The sequence below is a fragment of the Sciurus vulgaris genome (genome assembly GCF_902686455.1).
Source record: "Sciurus vulgaris genome assembly, chromosome: 10".
In the NCBI taxonomy this organism is placed as follows: domain Eukaryota; kingdom Metazoa; phylum Chordata; class Mammalia; order Rodentia; family Sciuridae; genus Sciurus; species Sciurus vulgaris.
The window spans coordinates 89,098,853-89,115,903 of record NC_136470.1 but is presented as its reverse complement, the minus strand read 5'-3'; the positions used below and the strand labels follow the sequence as shown (position 1 = coordinate 89,115,903).

The 17,051-nt window shown below is 38.8% G+C and overlaps 1 pseudogene across 1 annotated transcript; it reads right to left on the bottom strand.

Annotated features, from left to right (window-relative positions):
• Positions 1 to 7,097: 7,097 nt before the first annotated feature.
• On the bottom strand, positions 7,098 to 8,501 carry LOC306637658 (MRG/MORF4L-binding protein-like; annotated as a pseudogene). The gene has a single exon. The product of its transcript is annotated as an MRG/MORF4L-binding protein-like (transcript).
• Positions 8,502 to 17,051: the final 8,550 nt, after the last annotated feature.

Here is a 17,051-nt window from a genome sequence, read left to right as displayed (position 1 = left end):
CTCCATATAGTGAGCCAGTTTTTTCAACATTATCTACTAAACAACCTATCACTTCCTCAGTGACGTGTGGTGCCACGTTTATTACATATTATATGTTCTCATTTATATTATATTATATATAGGTCAGTTCTGTATTAGTCTCTTTGCTCTTATACCAATACCATGCTATGGTTTTTGTTTTATTTTTTGGTAATAGAGATTGAACCCAGGGGTGCTTAAACACTGAGCCTCATTCCCAATCTTTTTGTATTTTTTATTTTGAGACAGGATCTCACTAAGTTGCTGAGCACCTCACTAAATTGCTGAGGCTGGCTTTGAACCCTCAATCCTCCTGCCTCAGCCTCCCGAGTTGCTGGGATTACAGGAGTGCACCACCATGTCCGGCTACCACGCTGTTTTTTTTGTTTTTTGTTTTTTGCAGTGCTGGGGATTGAACCCAGGGCCTTGTACTTGCGAGGCAAGCACTCTACCAACTGAGCTATCTCCCCAGCCCTACCATGCTGTTTTGATTACTGTAGCCTTGAAAGTATATCTTGACATCTGATAGGGAAAGAATGCTCTATTTTTGTAATATATTGACTTTATTCATTTTTGAAATTTATTTCTTTATATAAATACTGGAGTAAGTTTTTTACATTTTTCAGAAAGTCCTCACAAACTTGAATTAGGATTGCATTAAACCTATACATTAAGAGGGAAAAACTAACACTGTTAGTTATTAAACTGTTCCACCCAAGACACTGGAGCTTCCTTTTTACTTCATTTGGATCACTTCTCTGAACTTCTAATGTTTTCTTATATATTTCTTAAGTAAATTCTCTGATTCTTTATAGTTATGTCATATTGTGAATGGACATTCTTTTTTATATTAAAATCTTTTTTATTTTTATAGACTGCATTTTGATTCATTGTACATAAATGTGGTACAACTTTTCATTTCTATGGTTATACACAATGTAGATTCACGCCATTCATGTAATCATACATGTACATAGGGTAATACTGTTTCATTCTACTATCTTTTTGTCCCCCACCCTCTCCCACCCCATTTTCCTCTACACCATCCAAAGTTCCTTCATCCTTCTCTTCCCCCTGCCACCCCGCCCTGTTCTATATTGCCATGCACTTATCAGAGAAAACATTGGGCCTTTGGTTTATTTGGGTTTGGCCTATTTCACTTAGCATGATATTCTCCAACTTCATCTATTTACCAGCAAATACCATAATTTTATTCTTCTTTATGACTGAATAATATTTATGTCTGAATAATATTCCATTGTGTATATATACCACAGTTTCTTTATCCATTCATCAATCAAAGGGTGTCTAGGTTGGTTCCACAATCTAGCTATTGTGAATTGAGCTGCTGTGAATATTGATGTGGCTGCATCACTGTAGTATGCTGATTTTAAGTCCTTTGGGTATAAACCAAGGAGTGGGATAGCTGGGTCCATTCCAGGTTTTCTGAGGAATCTCCATACTGCTTTCCAGAGTGGCTGAACCAATTTGCAACTCCACCAGCAACGTATGAGTGTGCCTTTTTCCCCACATCCTCGCCAACACTTATTGCTTGTGTTCTTAATAATAGCTATTCTAATTGGAGTTAGATGAAATCTTAGGGTAGTTTTAATTTGCATTTCTCTAATTACTAGGGATGATCAGCACTTTTTCATATATTTGTCGATCACCTGTATATCTTCTTCTGTGAAGTGTCTGCCCATTTCCTTAGCCCATTTATTGATTGGGTTCTTTGTATTTTGGGTGTAAAGTTTGTTAAGTGCTTTATAAACTTTGGAGATGAGTGCTCTGTCTGAAATGTGTATGGAAAAGATTTTCTCCCACTCTGTAGGCTCTCTTTTCACATTATTGATTGTTTCCTGTGCTGAGAAAAAACTTTTTAGTTAGAATCTATCCCATTTATTGATTCTTGCCTTTATTTCTTGCACAATGGGGGTCTTGTTAAGGAAGTCTGGTCCTAAACCAAAGTGATGGCCTACTTTTTCTTCTATTTGGTGAAGGGTCTCAGGCCTAATTCCTAGATCCTTGATCCATTTTGAGTTGAGTTTTGTACAGGGTGAGATATAGGGGTTTAATTTCATTTTACTGCTTATGGATTTCCAGTTTTGCCAGCACCATTTGTTGAAGAGGCTATCTTTTCTCCATTGTAAGTTTTTGACACCTTTGTCTAGTATGAGATAACTGTACTTATGTGGGTATGTCTCCGTGTCCTTTGTCCTGTATCATTGGTCTGCCTGTCTGTTTTGGTGCCAATACCATGCTGTTTTTGTTACTATTGCTCTATAGTAGAGTTTAAGTTCTGGTATTGTGATACCTCTTGCATCACTCTTCCTGTCCAGGATTGCTTTGGCTATTCTAGGTCTTTTGTTCTTCCAGATGAATTTCATTATTGCTTTTTCTGTTTCTATGAGAAATATCATAGGGATTTTAATTGGAATTGCATTAAATCTGTATAGCACCTTTGGAAGTATGGCCATTTTGATAATATTACTTCTGCCTATCCAAGAACATGGGAAATCTTTCCATCTTCTAAATTCTTCCTCAATTTCTTTCTTCAGTGTTTTGTAGTTTTCATTGTAGAGATCTTTCACCTCTTTGATTAGATTGATTCCCAAGTATTTTATTTTTTTAGGCTATTGTGAATGGAATTGTTTTCCTCATTTCCCTTTCAGATGTTTCATCGTTTATGTATAAAAATGCTTTAGATCTATGCGTGTTGATTTTATATCCTGCTATTTTGCTGAATTCATTTATGAGATCTAGAAGTTTTCTGGTGGAGTTTTTTGGATCCTCTAAATATAGAATCATGTCATTCGCAAATAGTGACAGCTTGAGTTCCTCTTTTCCTATTTGTATCCCTTTAATTTCTTTAGTCTGTCTATTTGCTCTAGCTAGTATTTCAAGAACGATGGACATTCTTTTATTGCATTTTCTGGTTGATTATAACTGCTATAGAGATATGATATTTTTTTTTATTGTAAACAAATGGGATACATGTTGATTCTCTGTTTGTACATGGAGTAAAGGCATACCATTTGTGTAATCATAAATTTACATAGGGTAATGTTGTTTGATTCATTCTGTTATTTTTTCCCTTCCCTCCCACCTCTCCCACTCCTCTTTTCCCTCTATACAGTCCTTCCTTTCTCCATTCTTACCACCTTCTTTAACCCTAACCCTAAACCTAACCCTAACCCTAACGCTAACCCCTCCCACCCTCCATTATATGTCCTCATCGGCTTATCAGCGAGATCATTCGTCCTTTAGTTTTTTGAGATTGGCTTATCTCACTTAGCATAATATTCTCCAATTTCATCCATTTGCCTGCAAATGCCATAATTTTATCATTCTTTATGGTGGAGTAATATTCCATTGTATATATATGCCACAGTTTCTTTATCCATTCATCAACTGAAGGGCATCTAGGTTGGTTCCACAATCTGGCTATGGTGAATTGAGCAGCAATGAACATTGATGTGGCTGTATCTGTGTAGTATGCTGATTTTAAGTCCTTTGGGTATAGGCCAAGGAGTGGGCTAGCTGGGTGGGTGCTATTGGTTTTTGTAGATTAATCTTGTATCAGGCTATCTTGCTGAATTCTTTTATAATAAAATAGCTTGTTGATTTTATTGGTATTTTGAGATGGATAACTGCCTCACTAATTATAATTTTATGTATATAACTGGGTCTGTTATATATGTATCTATTAATTATATGTATCTATTAATATTTCTGTAAGTAACCACCTGTCTCTATAGTAAGCTATTCATGAGTTCATACTAATGGCTCCAACTCCAATCCATGATGGCCTGGATCATTCTAACCTTCTCCCTTTGCTCGTCTATGACCTCCCATTCCAACATCAAGATGCCTGGTTCTCTTGGCATGGTGGCATATGCCTATGATCCCAGTGCCTCCCGAGGCTGAGGCACGAAGATTGCAAATTTGAGGACAGCCTGGGCAATTTAGCAAAGACCCTATCTCCAAATAAATGATGATGATGGCAATGATGATGATAATAAGAAGGGCCGGGGTGTAGCTCAGTGGTAAAGCACCCTGGGTTCAATCCCCAGTACAGAATGGGGGGAGGAAGGAAACCTGACTCCCACCATGCACTATTCACTTATTTAAATTGTTCAAATCCAGCATATATGAATTGTAGTTTCAAAAATGTTAACCCATTTCCCCATGGGAAACAACTTTGTCAACTAGAGTTCTTTTACCTTTAGTCTTACAGACTCTGCATTTCCAAAGCAACTTAGGTTAGCACCATTCTCCGTTCTTCTTCAGTAAGGTCATTTCATACATATGTAATACAGCTAGAGTCTCTGCCACATTCTGCATTCCATCCTAAGATCTCTCGTTCTCTTGAAGGATTTTTTAAAATTGTGTATACATAATACTTCACTCTGTGCTGGAAAGATGGGTGGGTTTGACAAATGTATAGGGTCATATATCACCTGTCACATTACCATGCAGAATCACTTCAGTACCCCTCCCACATCCCCTATGTTTCACCATTCAACAGTCACCACACCTTCACCCCCATACCCAGTAATTTTGTTTATCATCTTTATAGTTTTGCTTGTTTCATGTCATATGGATGAAATCATACACTTTGTAGCCTTTTCAGACTAACTTCTTTCACTTAGCAATAGGCATTTGAAATCACCTATGTATTTGTGTGGTTTGATAGCTCATTCCTTTATATTGCTGAATAGTATTTTTTTATATGGATGTAGCACTTATCTGGGAGCTGGGGTGTAGCTCTGTGTTAGAGCACTTGCCTAGCATGTGAGAGGCCCTGGGTTTGATTCCCAGCACTACAAAAACAAAACACAACAAAGAAAACATCTTTGTTGCTTCCAGTAGTCAGTGGTAACAAATTTAAAAAAAAAAAATACATGCTGTGAACATTTATGTGCCTTTTTTTTGTGTGTGGATATAAGTTTTCTAATCAGCTAAGTAATTATCTAGGAGTGTAATCACTGGATTATGAAGTAAAACTATATTTAGCTTTTTAAGAATCTGCCAAACTGTCTTCCAAAATGGTTGTACCATTCCACATTTCCACCAGCAATGAACAAGATGTTCCTGTTGCTTCACATCCTTGTTAGCAATTGGTATTGTCCGTTTCCTGGATTTTCACCAGTTAAAAGATATGTAGTGGCCATTTATTATATATTTTTTAAGTATTTTGTTATTCATTTTTAGTTGTAATGCATTATGGTTAAGAAACATAGTCTCTATGCTACTGATCTGTTGGGATGGATTGGTCTTTGTGGTCTAATACGTGGTCTGTTTTTGTACATCTTTTCAGTTTTGAAAAGAGTATTTCTTGTTTGTGAACCAGAGCTTACCATAGTGGTTCTGAGCACAGGCTTTAGAATCACCTTGCTGAGTTTTAATAGCAGTGTGGACTCAGGCAAACTATAGGGAACTTCCATTCCTCAGCTTCTTTAATAAATGAGAATTATAATAGTATCCACCTTTTAAAGTTATTATAAAGATTAAAAGAGCTAACATTTCCAAGTTAGAACTGCATAGTAACTTGATATCAATGTCTGTATAAGAAATAAATATATCTAAACTTATTGTATATTTTAGGTCTTTTACATTCCTCATGTTTTTACTCTGTGTATGTGTGTTTGTGTATGTGTGTTTGTGCATGTGTGTGTGTGTGTGCATGTGTGTGCACACTGGGGATAAACCCACAGTCTTCTGAATACTAGGCAAGCAAGCACTTTACCACTGAACTACATCCCCAGCCCCATTTTATGTATGTATGTAAGTATGTGCATATATATGTAATGGGGATTGAACACAGAGACACTTTACCACTGAGCTACATACCCTACCCTTTGTATTTTTTATTTTGAGACAGGGTCTCACTAAGTTGCTGAGGCTGGCCTCCAACTAGTAATCCTCCCACTTCAGTCTCCCAAGTTGCTGGGACTCATTTTACTTTTAATCTATCAGTTTACAAGGATAATATACTAAAATCTCTAACTGTATTTGTTGATATATTTAGTTCCTGCTGACCAACTAGCAAATTGTTTGAAATATATATATATTTTTTTTTAAATATTTTTTGTTGTAGATGACATGATACCTTTATTTTATTTGTTCTTATGTGGTACTGAGGTTTGAGCACAGTGCCTCACACATGCTAGGTAAGTGCTCTGCCACTGAGCTACAGCCCCTGCCCTGTTTGATATATTTTGATACTGTAGTAATTGAATCAGATTCGTATGTTTGTGACAGATAGAACCTATTTTTTATTGTTCTTTTTGTAAGTATAAATATAAAATATCCTTTGTTCCTTGAGATACACACACACAACACACACTCACCTTTGTTTCTTTTCTTTTTTTTTTTTTCTCTTTCTTTTTTGTGGTGCTGACTGCTTACAAGGCAAGCACTCTACCAGCTGGGCTATCTCCCCAGCCCTTGTTTTGACTTTTTGTGCTTTAATGTTCTGTAGTCAAATGAAAGTATACTTCAACCAACACTGAGGCCACCGCCTCACCAGCCCAAAAGTGTGTCTTCCCCTCCAGTCCCTCATTTGGTCTTTTTGCAAGTTGCTAGAATTACAAAAATAACCACTGTAAATTCTCTGTATCTGGTATATAAAAACTGAGCAAAAAGTATCTCAGTAGTTGTTACCTAAAAGCAAAACATCTTAGAAAAAATACAACACAGGTTTAACTTCTGCAGTATTCTTTCTCATATAAAACAGTAGTAAAATAGGCTTCTTAAAAATTAAATAGTGAAATATCAATCAAATTATATACATTGTTACAGTACAAGTGAATGAGAAAAACATCCAGTTCTTAGTCTCCCAGGTAGGGAGTCGGGGCACGTGGTGACTTGGGCCACACGCTCCTGATGCCTCTGTGGGGCCGAAGAGGTTTTGAGGGACAAGCAAATGCAGAGCAGGTCCCAGGGAAGGCTAGCACTATGGCCTTTCGGATTACAGAGTGGGGACCGTTTTATTGCTTGCTAATTCGCAGCCTTCTCCTGGGCGCTCGCCCTTGCTCTCCACGCAATGCGGAGAGACAGACGTGGACTTGGTGGCCTCAACGTCCAAGAGGGTTGGTCCTGGTCTTTGGTGGTCTGACAACATGGTGGGAGCCTCCACAGCTTCCCTGCGGATGGCCGCGTTTGCCCAGGGGCCTGAGGGCAGGCTGCAGGGCTTGCAGCTCAGATGACTCTGCTGCTGGCCCGGCGCCTGTGTCAGCGCTGGGGCTGGAGGGCTTCCTGTGTGCAGTCAGAACTTTGTCAGTGACCCGGCTGCGCTTCCGCTTGTCCGCCCCGTTTACACCGCAAGCCTGAGGAGCTCTTCTCTTTGTCTTTGCTGGGTTTTTCTGTTTGATTTCCCCGCGTTCCCTGAAGATGAAAAAACGTCGTCAGCCCACCGTGGGGGTCCCCGTCTTCCTTCATCTCTTTCATTTCCTCTTCAGTGACCACTTTTCCTTCTGGACTTCCTGAATGATCTCTTCTGGAAGGACGAAATTCCTCTCTGGATTTGGGAAGGGAAGAAGTGCCTGCATGTCGTACATGGTGCTCAGACGGTCCCAGATGACCTTGGATGGGACCTGCGGCCCAATATTCTGGCTGAATTGTCCCGGATACAAATCATGTGGAAGTGCCGGTTTACCCCGGGCTTGTGGCCCAGCATGGCGTGGAAGAGGCACACCTCCGCCTCGGGGCTCCACACCACCGTCTCCGCTGGGCTGGTGGCCGCCTCCCCCGCCACCCACCTCGGCCTCCCCCATGGCCGCCAGGAGCCACCAGCCCCGGGCGCGAGCAGGCGCGGCCACGGGCTCCCACATTTTTCTCTTACATGTCTTTCTTTTCTTTTCGTTTTACTGGTATTGGGAATTGAACCCAGGAATGCTCTACCCTTGAGTCACATCCCAAGCCCTTTTATTTTTTTATTTTGAGACACACAATATAAAAGGTTTTATGAAGTTGGCCAGGCTGGCCTCAAGTTTGTGATCCTCCTGCCTCAGTCTCCCAAGTGCCTGGGATTACAGGTGTGCACACTGCACCAGCTACTTTTCCCTACCAGTACTTTTTACCTATTGTTTTCAACCTTTATATTTGCTTCTTAAAGGCAACATCTGGATTTTGTTCTTTATTAAAGATTCTCTTGTTTTGGAGATACTTTGTTTGGATACAGGGTGTCTAAATTTCCCAGGCTGGGCTCTAGCTCATGATCCTCCAGCCTCAGCCTCCCCAGTAGCTGGGATCACCTGTATGTGCCACTAGAGAATCTCTTTTAATGTTTAACCCATTTATAATTATATATTTCCTGTTATTTTATTACTTAATTCTCCCTTCTTGTGTTGTCTTTTCCATATACTATGTTTCACATTGTTTCTTTTTCTCCATTTCCCTATTTCCATAGAGGTTTAAAAAGCTTATATTTATGGTATGGTGATGGCCTTCAGACCTACATGTATGTTTACTTTTCCCTACTGTTTGATTGATTGATTTTCTTTCTTTCTATTTCTCTTTCCATACCTATGTATGTATGTTCATTTTTTTTAAATTTTGACACAGGGTGTAAATTTCTGGGGCTGGCCTCAAACTTTTGATACTCCGGCCTCAAACTCCTGAGTCACTGGAATTATAGGCATGGGCCACTGAGTCCAGCTTTTTTTTTTTTTCAATTGAACTCAGGGTTGCTTAACCACTGAGCCACATCCTCAGATCTTTTCATTTTTTAATTTGAGACAGGATTTCAATAAGCTGCTTAGGGCCTCACTAAATTGCTGAGACTGGCCTTGAACATCAATCCTCCTGCCTAAGACTCCCAAATTGCTGGGATTACAGGCATGAGCCACTGCAACCAGCAGAGCTCAGCTCTTTACTTTACACAGGTTTCGGGTCCTTGACCCTTTTTTTTTCTTCTTTTTTTGTACTAGGGATTGAACCCAGGGGCGTTTACCACCAAACTACATTTCCCAGTTTTTGTTTGTTTATTTGTTTGTTTGTTTGTTTGTTTTTGAGACAGGGTCTCACTAAATTGCTGAGGCTGACCTTCAACTTGCAATCCTCCTGCTTCAGCCTCCTTAGTCGCTGGGATTACAGATATGCACCACCAGCCCAGGTCCCTTTTCTTTTTTTAAGACAACAATAAATTTGAACAGAGCATAAAGTAAGATAGATAGTTCCCATATATTTTGCAACAGCTCCTGGATTCATATCTCTTTGTATCTGAGTACTTTAAAGTATTTTCATGTGGATCTCTATATGACGGAACTTGGACAGCCTTGATGTTTCTGAGAATGTTTTTATTTTGTCTTCATGTTTGAAAAATAAGTTGGCTAGATATAAAATTCTTGTTTAGATGTTATTTCCTTTGACTAACCCTTGAAAGTATGATTGCGCTGTTTTCTTGCCACTGATATTACTTAAAACACTTAAAAGTGTTACTTATGTGAATTAATCCTTATTCCGTTGTTAGTCATTTTACAATTTCTTCAAATGTATCTCCAAATATTTTTTTTTTTTCACATAAGAGGTTTATTAAGCAAACAGAGTGTCTCCCTGCAGGGTAAGAGAGAAAATGAGAGGAAAAGAGAAAGGAAAGAGAAAGGGCGTGCGCTAGAGAGAGTGGAAAGCAAGGAGGAGAAAGAAAGTGAGTCCGGGAGAGAAAAGCAAGAGTCCAAATATTTTTGAATTTTTCTCTTACCTATAATTTTCTTAGATTTCTTTTAGTATCTCTACATGTTTTTGTTTTTCTTTATTCTCTTCTATTTGAGACTCTAGGGGTCTTTGCAATCTGAAGTTACTTGTTTTTATTTTGTTCTGAGAAACTTATCTCCATTATTTCTTCTCTCCTTTTAATTATCTCTCTTAGATTCTCCTATTATCTGAATGTTCAGATATCTATGTCTAGCCTTCATATCTGTGAATTTGTATTTTCTGTCTGTATCCTTTCATCTTGTTTTCTGATCTTCCCACTCATTCATTTGTTTTTCAGATATTTCATCTTGTTATTAATCCCATCTACCATGTTCTTTATTTTAATTGTGTTTTTCATACCAAGAGGTCCCACAATCACTTACTGAAACCCCTTGCAACCACATATTTTTTAGAATTCTGAACATTTCAACCTTTAGAAAGGTAAGGTGAAAATAATCTAATGTAATACTGGGGCATGGAACACTATCCTATAATCAGATATATTCTGCAGCAAAACTTAAAAGATTCACACTGAATAAGATGACTACTACTATCAATAGTCAGTTCAGATTTTGTCACTTAATGAATTGTCCTAAAACCTTTTTTTTTTTTAATTCTGGAATTTCAGAAGTTTTTATTTGTTTATTGTTGATAAGGGATTATGGATTAGTAGTTCCACATGTTTATATGCTTAAGGATTTCCTGCTATAGTTTTATATTGCTAATATGTTTCTTTCTTTCCTTGCCTATTTACCAAAATGTATTCTAAATTCTTGGTTCATCTGTTTTGTGCTCCCCGCTGCGCCCCCCACCCCCGCCCCCAGTTCTAGGAATCAAACCCAGGGCCCTGTGAGTGTGGGCAAATGCCATGTCCCATGCCAGTCCACCTGTTTTAACAGTTCTACTTTGAAAGTATAATCTGTCTGGCTGTTGCCTTATACCTGGGTGTCTGGTTATTTGGGACTGGGAGTTCGTGTTTGCCTGGGGTCTCAGCAACTCTGTCTGGTAAGGGTACTGGGGATTCTGAAGGCTGTGTCGCCCCAACCTGTGGCAGTCCTGGTGATCCAAGGAAGCAGAAGGAAAGAGCCCTAGGGTGGACAGCAGCACACACCCACAATGCATCACTCCCCTGACTGCCACACACCCGGAAGCCCTTAGAAAGAAGCAGGAAGGGAGAAGGCAACTGACCAGACCTGGTTTTTGAAAAGAAGAGATGAAGAAGTCACTACAAACAATCCAGTCCTTTCTGTTCTTATCACATTCTCTTCTTGCTAGGCTTTTGCACTACCCTGATATTATCTCCAGAGGACTTTGGTAATTATTTGACTTTGGTAATTATTTAAAATGGATTCACGTGGGGCCGTGGTGGTGCACACCTGTTATCCCAGCTACTTGGGAGGCTAAGGCAGGAGATCCCAAGTGTGAGTCTAGCCTGGGCAACTTTGCAAGACCCTGTCTCAAAATAATAAATACATAACAAGGACTGGGGATGTGGCTCAGTGGTAGAGCTTTTTGGGTTCAATCCCCAGTACTGAAAAAATAATTGATTCATGGTATACACATCATTCTGCACTCTATTTTTGCCTTTTACCAATGTATGTAAGTAGGACCCATAATTTTTAAAAAATTCTTTTGTAGTTATAGATGGACAGAATGCCTTTATTTTATTTGTTTATTTTTCTGTGGTGCCAAGGATCAAACCCAGTGCCTCACATGTGCTAGGCAAAGCGCTCTGCCACCGAGCTACAGCCCCAGCCCAGGACTCATAATTTTTAATAGCACAACTGCACAATGTTTCATGGTATCAATGTACCACTGTTTATTCCACAGTGTTCCTTTTGTTGGACATTGTCTCCCAGCCCCTTAAAACAGGTTTGTATCCTTGACTATATTCTCTTACACACTGGAGCATTTATTCCCACTGTAAGATGTACAGTGGAAAGATGCATAAGGCATAGTGACAACATGGATTACTTCTAGGCTGGGACAGGGGAAGAAAAGGGAGGGGAATTTTTAAATTTTTCTTTGAACATCCTTTAAGACTTTCTATCCTGAATGTGCACTCATTTTATTATTTATATATATTATATATAATATTGTATTACATATACGTATTGTAGACATATGATGTATTATATGCGTATGAAATTGCGATATATATATATGTATAATAACTAATTAAACTGAAATGAACTCTGTATGATCACATTCCATAGTTTAAATCTCTCTAATGGTTTCTATTAGTTTTCAAGTAAAGTTGAAGATCCCTGACAAGGCACAAAAGCCCTGAATAAACCAGCAACTATTGGCCTTTCCAGATCAACTGACCTCACTCTTCCCGTGCTTTTAGGTCCCTAACTATAGGAACTTTAATTTATTGCCTGTAAAGCTTCAAGTTTTCTGTCTACTCATGGCCTCTGCAAACACCGATCCTTCTGCCTGAAAACTTCTCCCCATCTTATTTGCCTAGCTATTTTCGGGAGGCACTGAGAATTGAACCCAGCAGTGCTTAACTACTGAGCTACATCCTCAACTCTTTGTTTTTTGAGACAGGGTCTCCCTTAATTGCCTACAGCCTCACTAAGTTGCTAAGACTGGCTTGGAACTTGTGTTCCTCCTGCCTCAGCCTCCAGAGCCTCTGGAATTACAGGTATGTGCCATTATGTCCACCAGCTAGCTAATTCTTATTCATCCTTCAAAAAATCTCAGTTTTAAAGTGAAATGTTCAGAGTAGCTATCCCTGATCCCCCAGGTTGAGGTCAAGTTCCCTTCCCATGATAACTGCATTGGAACATGTATTTTCTTGTAGTATTATCATAATTTTAAAATCCAAATTAAAAGTGAACAAATAAGCCAGGCACTGTGACACATGCCTGTATTCTCAGCTACTTGAGAGGCTGAGGCAGGAGGATTGCAGGTTTGAAGCCAGCCTCAGCAACTTAGTAAGGCTATAAACAACCTAGTGAGACCCTGCTGCTAAATAATAAAAAATAAAAAGAGTTGGGGATGTGGTTCAGTGGTCGGTTAAGTGCCCTTGTGCTCAATCCCCAGTATTGGGGAGATTCAACATAGTAAGCAGGGTGCAGTGGCACATGTCTGTAGTTCCAGCTACTCAGGAGGTTGAAAGTGGAGATAGCTTCAGTCCCCAAAGTTCAAGACCAGCCTGGGCAACATAGCTAGACCCTGCCTCAGACAACAACAGTATGATAAAGGTGTTGATTTTCAGTAGGTGTGGTGGCACAGACCTGTATTTCCAGAACTCGGGAGGCTTTGGCAAAGAGAATCACAAGTTTGAGGCCAGCCTCAACAGCTTAGCAAGCCCTCATCTCAAAATAAAAAATTAGAAGGGATGGGGATGTAGCTCAGTAGTAAAGAGCCCCTGGGTTCATTCATCAGTACACACACACACACAAGATATCAGTTCTCCCCAAATTGACATACAGGTTGAATGTAATCTTTATCAATATCCCAACAAGACTTCTGTAGATAAAGACAAGAGTATTTTAAAATCTATATGAAAGGCAAAGGAACTAAAATTACTACAACTATTTCAAAAGAGAAGAATAAAATGGGAAGAATCAGTCTATACAATTTTGTGACTTATTATTTATCTACAATAATCAAGACTGTATGGTAAGAATAAAAAATCCTGTATGGTGTTGGCAGAAGGATAGACATATAGACTGATGCAGCCGAATAGAGAACCAAAAATATAGCTCCACAGAGAGTCAACTATTTTTGACAAAGACACAGAAGCAACTCAATGGAGCAAAAGAGTATTTTTAACAAAAGTTTCTGGAGTTATTGTATATTCATAGGTAAAAACCAGAAATTAAAAAAAAAAAAAACAACTTTGGTCTAAACCTCATCTTATAAAAAATTATATCAAATGAGTCAGAGATTTAAGTATAAAACTACAGGAATTCCACCTCTCCAACGCAACTTCTAAATGTGTCCTTCTGCCCTCGTCCCCCACTTGGCCTTCTCTTACCACTGCTGCACCGTGCACTTGATTCTGTTCCTCGTCCTTTCTTCTCATAAGACTTTGAGGATCAAGCGATTTCTGGCCAAGAAACCAAAGCAAAATCATCCCATTCCCCAGGGGGTTCAAATGAAAGCTGGTAACACAATCAGGTTCAACTCCAAGAGGAGATACTGGAGGAGAGCCAAGAAGTCTGTAAGGAATAGGTTATGGTCATCTTGTCACGTCAAGTTGAAAATGTCACCACTAGATCAACTGGGAAGTTGGGAATATTTAACTAGAATGTGATCTTTCTTTAGCTATGAAGGTGCTGTAGTACTGGTTTGGGTTGGTTCTGTAATAAATATGTGAAACTTTAAAACAATAAAGAAATACATGTAAAACTATATAACAATTAGAAGCTGACAGGGAAGAAAATCTTTGAGACCCAAGACTTGGTTAAGAATTCTTAGAATAACACTAAAAGCAAGATCCATAAAAGGAAAATGTGATAATTTGTTTTCACTTGTGTTGGTGAAGATATGGAGAAATTGGAACCCTTACACATTGCTTATGGAAATGTACAATGGTTTTAGCTGGTGTGGAAAATAGGTTAAACACAGAATTATCATATGATCTAGCAATTCCATTGCTGGGTATATACCCCCTAAAATTGAAAATACATAGGTGGGCAGGGAGTGTGACTCAGTGGTAGAGCACTTGCCCAGCATGCATGAAGTTTTGGATTTGACCGGCAGCAAGCAGGAGGGAGAAGGGGAGAGAAAGGGAAGGGAGATGTTCAAACAAAATCTTGTATCTAAATGTTCACTGCAACACTATTCACTTAGCCAAAGATGGGAACAACTAACGTATCCTTCAACAGATGAATGCATAAATAAATGTGGTATATCCATACAAGGGAATATTATTCACCCCTAAAAGGAATAAAGTACCGATTCATATTATAACATGGATGAACCTTGAAAACATTGTGTTCTGTGGCCTGGGGCTGTAGCTCAGTGGTACAGCACTTGCCTAGCATGTGTGAGGCACTGGGTTCAATTCTAAGCACCACATATAAATAAATGAATAAAATTAGGTCTGATCAACATCTAAAAAATATTTAAAAAAAGAAAACATTATGCTAAGTGAAAGGAGGCACATGAAGGCCACCTGCTGTATGATTCCATTTATAGAAACATGTAGAACAGGTAAATTTAGAGACAGAAAGCATATTAGTGGCTTTTAAGAACTGGGAGAAGCAGGGAATGGGGAGTAACTGCCTCACGGGTACAGGATTTCTCTTTAGGGTGAAAAAGTGTTCTGGAGCCAGCTGTCGTGGAACAGGCCTGTAATTCCAGTGACTCAGGAAACTGAAGCAGTAGGATCGCAAGTTCACAGCCAGCCTCAGCAGCTTAGGGAAAATGTGTCAAAATCAAAATAAAAAGGACGGGGGAATGTACTCAGTGGTAAGGCAACACTGGCTTCAATCCTCAGTACCCCAAAATGATGATAATCATGATGAAGATAATTAAAAAATAAAATAATTACAAGGACTGGGGATGTAGCTCAGTGATAGAATACCTCTAGATTCAATCCCCAGTACTGCAAAAATTTTTTTTTAATTTTTAAAAATTTTTATAAGGCTGGGGAGATAGCTCACTTGGTAGAGTGTTTGCCTCACCAGCACAAGGCCCTGGGTTTGATCCCCCACACCACAAAAAAAAAAAAAAAAAAAAAAAAAAAAATTACAAATTAAATTGAACTAGATAATGGTGATGATTGAATAATATTGTGAAAGTGCTAAATATTAATGATAAAAATTTTTATGATAAAATTTTAAAATATTTTGTTATAGATGGATACTATATCTTTATTTTATTTATTTATTTTTATATGGTGCCGAGGATCAAACCCAAAGCCTCACATGTGCTAGGCAACACTCTACCCCAGTAGAGTACTGAGCTACCACCCCAGTCCCATTAATGACAAATTTTATGTTATGTGTATTTTACCACAATAAAATGGTGACTTTTAGCATATATAAATTATACCTCAACGAAACAGATAAAACATCCTGGGGCTGGGGAGGTAGCTCAGCTGGTAGAGTGCTTACCTCCTAGGCATAAGGCCCTGGGTTCAATCCCCAGCACCGCAAAAAAGAAAGAAAGATAGTAGTAGCTCTACACTGGTGAAATCTGGCAGATACCACCCATGATGGTTAGCTTTTTGAGTAATTTGGAGAGTGGTTTTGGATGAGATTAACATTTACATTGATGAATTTTGAGTAAAGAGATTGACCTCTATAATGTGGGTGGGCCTTATCCAATCAGCTGAAAGCCCAAGTGGAACAAAAAGATGGACCTCTTCCCTGAGCAAAAGGGAATTCTCCAAGAGACTGCCTTTGGATTTCATTTATACTCTTGCTTCTCCTGGATCCTTCTCTCTCTTTCTTTCTTTCTTTCTTTTTTGTTTTTGTTTTTGTTTTGTTTTCTTTTTTTTGAAACAGACTGTTGCCCAGGCTGGCTCAGACTTGTACTCCTCAGCCTTAGCTTCCCAAGTAGCTGTGGCTACAGGTGTATGCCACCATCTCCTGGATCCTGAGCTTGTCACACTACACTACAGATTTGGACTTGTGAGCTTCCATAATCACAGGAACCAATTCCTTATTTTACAAACACGTATACACACACAAGTGCTCTCTCTCTCTCTCTCTCTCTCTCTCACACACACACACTAATTTAGCACCTTAATCAGATGTTCAAAGTTAACATGACCAGTCATATTAACTAACACATACATCATACTAATCTGGTAAAGTGAGAATAATTTATCACTTATGTAGTATTCCTGCCAAAAGTTCATATCCTCATTCTAATCATGAAGAAACAGCAGACAAACCTAAGCAGAGGGACATTCTGTGAAGTAACTGGCAAATACTCTTTTAAAAATTAACAGTATTTGGCTAGGTACAGTGGTGTGTGGCTGAAGTCCCAGCTACTTGGGAGACTGAGGCAGAAGGATCATTTGAGCCCGTGAGTTTGGAGCCTGCCTGGGCAACATAAGGGGAAGAAAAAAATATATATGTATATATATGTATATATATTTTATGTATATATATGTATGTATATATATATATATATATATATATATATACACATATGAATGAAGAGAAAAGAAAAACCTTAGCCTTAGCCTTCCAATTTTCCAATTGGGAGTAAAATTCTGGGGCTGAAGGTCTAGCTCAGCGGCAGAGCACTTGCTTGGCATGCATGAGGCCCTGGCTTCAATCCCCAGAACTATGCAAAAAGTAAGTATAAAATCAGCAAGACAAAAAGAATGAGGAACCATTTCCAACGGAAGACTCTAAAGAGAA